Genomic DNA, 4,107 nt, shown 5'->3' on the forward strand with positions numbered 1-4,107 from the left:
TGGCAACTTTTTCTTTTCTTTTCTTTAATACTACACACATCCAGACAATAATGTAGTTTGTATGGTTCCCTTGTCAGTATACAATTGTGTTCTGAGAGAAATTATTATTGAATTTCCCTTCCAGAATTACCTAAGAACAATGTGAGAATGAGTGACATTTGGAATATATTTTCCTCATTACTTAAAAGCCTTTAATTATTGTGACTTCCCATGCCATACTGTCAACTGTCATTCCCAATGCTTTGAGTCCTGTTGGTAAACCTCATCACCTGCAAGTTTGTCCAAGTGTTGCTGCCCAATCCTTCATGCATCTTTGTTTTTGAAATATTTTGAATAAAAAGGTTATTTCTGCAACTCAAAGTTTTCATGCAAAATTCAGCTAATCTCAGAGCACTATCTTTTCTGTTCTTATATTCTTTCCATGTCATTAAATATAATTGGAATGTGTGGCTTCTCACCCAGATAGAAAGAAAGACATCATCTTCACGAATTTTTTAATGAAAATAGGGCAAAGAATCTTGAAAACAATAGCCAGTTAGAATCTAACTATTCTCTATCTTAGGATAATGATATTAGTTTTTGTTTCTTTATCTTGAAACTTTAAGAAGACAAAAATGTAGGCTTAGTTGCGAATGACCAAAAAAAATCAATGTAGACTTTGCACTACAGTTAACTTAAATATGCATTTCTGATTCAGCTCACTGAATTCTGAACTCCAAATATGGCTAAGTAAACCATTATTCTTTTAGATTATGCCCTTATAACTGTTATTTTAACTTTAAGAAAATGTACTCTGTGAAGATGCAGCACCTGTCTAATAACCACTGGCTCTGGAATGTTGCTCCCCTGCTTCAGAGAACCTAGGCCTGCTTGTAGAAACTTCGTAGTCTATGAATATGTACACACTCAACGATTCTTGTTTACCAGTTGGCAGAAATTGTCATGTGTTCACCAAAACCCATAAACCTGACAGAATTATCAGCCAAGTTCTTTCCTCTGTTTCTAATTGGAAGCAGATAAACTTGGGGGCCTGAGGAGCCACATATTGAAGATGAAATGGTCACAAAATAGCAGGACCTGCATCCTTGAGCCTGAATCAGGAATTCTAATACCATGGCTTGGGTCACGCATGCCTTAGGCTTCAAGGTGATATCTTTGCTTTTCAACACTTTAAAGAGGTCTTTTGCAGCAGATTTGCCCAGTGATAATACTAGGGCCAAAATTAACTTCAGACAACATCAAAAGAGGGTTCAATTCAAAACAAAATGACTTTTTTTTTTTTTCTGTCTCTTAAATCTGGGTTTTTGTTGTGTCAGGTGTTCTTATAGTTCCTTACTGTGTCCCCTAGTAGCTGCTTTCATAAGCCTGAGTACTATTGTCACACTTGGAAGGAGAGGACTGTCACTCTCTCAAAGTCCCAACAAAGTCTCGTTGCATCTCATTGACTCTCATTGGGTCACTCGGCATCACTGAACCAATCGCTGCACCAAAGAAATATAACATAAGTAGCCATTTCAAGCTCTGGCCCATTATAATAGGTATAGCTTGGGGAGAGTAGTGGCTCCCCAAAATAAATTGAGTTACCTAAAACTGAGGAACGAATCACAATCATTCAAATCCCTATGTAAAGAGCAAGGTAAGACATGTTCACCCCTAACTGGGTTAGAATATTTTACTCTTTTATAAATTGAATAGTGTGTTCAGGGTCATACCTACCTTAATATTTTTGACCCTGTAGGACAGGGTAGAATTGCCCCCCAGGGTTTCCCAGGAGCAGCTGGTGGATTCGAACTGCTGACCATTTGGTTAACAGCCAAGTTCTTAACCACTGTGCCACTAGGGCTCCAAAATTTTCAGGTCTTGGGAAAAGTGTATAGAAGCTCATAAACCATTGGTATGAATATTCAAAACTTATAAATGAACAAACCATTGAATAACATTTGTTCTATCCTTTCACTGTGAAAAAATATTCTTTCTTATGGAGAAAGAAAAGAAAAAAAACTTAAGCAAATAAATAGTTTTAATATTACTAAAAGTTAGCGCAATAACACCAATGACTCACTTTTTTTTTTATTGTAGACGCCTGTCTATTCTATCAATGGGTCATCAATGTTTGAGGAATAAAGACAAGCAAAACCCAGAAGTTGCTCCTATGTGGGCGGAGGTGGTGGTGGCCCTCAGCTGGGGTTGGGCTCTTCTCCACTTTGCGGGCGCGGCCATGGCTCAGCCGGGGAAGTGGCCCAAGGAGCAGAAGCACAACCTGCAGCTGAGGTTGTGGGGTGATCATGGGCACGAGGCTTTAGAATCTGCTCATGCTTTCCTAATAAATGCAACAGCCACAGGAACTGAAATTATTAAGAACTGCCAGGTATTGGTTCGTTTATAATTACTGATGGACATCAAGTCAGCGAAGAAGATACTGGAAACAGTTTTTCCTTCAAAGAAGCAGTATGGGAAAGAACTGAGCTCAAACTGCCATAGAATTCTTACAAGAATTAAATAACGATGTCTCTGAAATTTTGTGGAAGAGAGTCCAGAAAACCTTCTAGACCATGATCCTTCATTTTTCCGTAGGTTTACAATTGCGGTTGCGACTCAACTCCCTGAAAATACATTACTACGTTTAGCGGACGTCCTCCGGAATTCTCAAATCCCTCTTTTGGTCTGTAGGACGTATGGACCAGTTGGTTATATGAGGATCATTATAAAAGAACATCCAGTGATAGAATCTCACCCCGATAATGCACTAGAGGACCTTCGACTGGATAAGCCGTTTCCTGAGTTGAGAGAACATTTTCAGTTTTACGATTTGGGTCATATGGAAAAAAAGGATCATAGCCATACTCTATGGATTATGATCATATCTAAAATATTTAGCACAGTGGTATAGTGAGACAAATGGATGAATACCTAAAACATAAAGAAAAAGAGGACTTCAGGGATTTGATTAGACAAGGAATTCTAAAGAATGAAAACAGGGCTCCAGAAGATGAAGAGAATTTTGTAGGAGCTATTAAAAATGCACATACAGTGCTAAATACAACTCAGATTCCAAGCAGTATTGAAGATTAATGATAATCGTTGCATAAATATCACTAAACAGACACAATCATTTTGGATTTTAGCTCCTGCTTTAAACGAATTTGTGGCCAGGGAGGGTCAAGGAAATTTACTGTTCAAGGCGCAATTCCTGATATGATTGCAGATTCAGGCAAATATATGAAACTGCAAAATGTAACCGTGAAAAAGCAAAGATGCTGCTGCTGTGGGCATTCACGTTGCCAAACTGCTGCAGTCCATAGGCCGGGCACCAGAGTCCATTTCAAGTTCCTCTGCAGTAATTGCGCATTTCTTCAAGTGGTAAGATGTCGCTCCTTAGCTGAAGAATATGGTTTGGATACAATTAACAAGGATAAAATTATTTCCAGCATGGACAATCCTGATAATGAGGTAGGATTGTACTTAATGTTATGGGCTGTTGATAAATTTCATAAGGAACATGGTAGATATCCATGGGTATCTAAGTGTCAAATTGAAGAAGATATAGGAAAGTTTAAGTCATGTCTCACTGGCTTCCTTCAGGAATATGGATTATATGTAATGTTGAAGGATGACTATGTCCATTAATTTTGCCCATATGGAGCTGGCGAGCCACATACCATGGCTGTGTTCTTGGAAGGAGCTGCTACCCAAGAGGTTTTCAAATAATTACCAATTTGTAATTTTTAATGACACACATTTATTGTGGTGTGTCACAACCTTTAGCAACTTTCCAGTCCTGGAATAAGCATCCTATGTAGAGTGTTAATGACTGAAACTGTACTTGCTTCCAGTCTGTGTTCTAGTCTGTAAAATTCTGCTAAAGGAGAGCTGTTAAGTGTTTCCTAATAAACATTTTTATCATTAAAAAAAACTTATGTTATCATATATTTATTCTGCTGAATTTATTTTTATTTTAATTCAACAAAAGCAACATTTGAGTTGTATTAATAAACCATTTCATATAATTTCTGTTCTATTGACAGTATTGATCTAAAGAATTACAAAATAAAATGGAATTTTATTTAAGTTATGCAACATTTGACTACATTTTAGCAGCACATAAAC

The 4,107-nt window shown here is 37.4% G+C and overlaps 1 pseudogene; it reads left to right on the top strand.

The window, feature by feature from the left end:
• The first annotated feature begins 2,218 nt into the window (after positions 1–2,218).
• LOC126061762 (NEDD8-activating enzyme E1 regulatory subunit-like) lies at positions 2,219–3,800 on the top strand (annotated as a pseudogene).
• The last annotated feature ends 307 nt before the right edge of the window (positions 3,801–4,107 follow it).

The sequence above is a fragment of the Elephas maximus genome, chromosome 18 (genome assembly GCF_024166365.1).
Source record: "Elephas maximus indicus isolate mEleMax1 chromosome 18, mEleMax1 primary haplotype, whole genome shotgun sequence".
In the NCBI taxonomy this organism is placed as follows: domain Eukaryota; kingdom Metazoa; phylum Chordata; class Mammalia; order Proboscidea; family Elephantidae; genus Elephas; species Elephas maximus.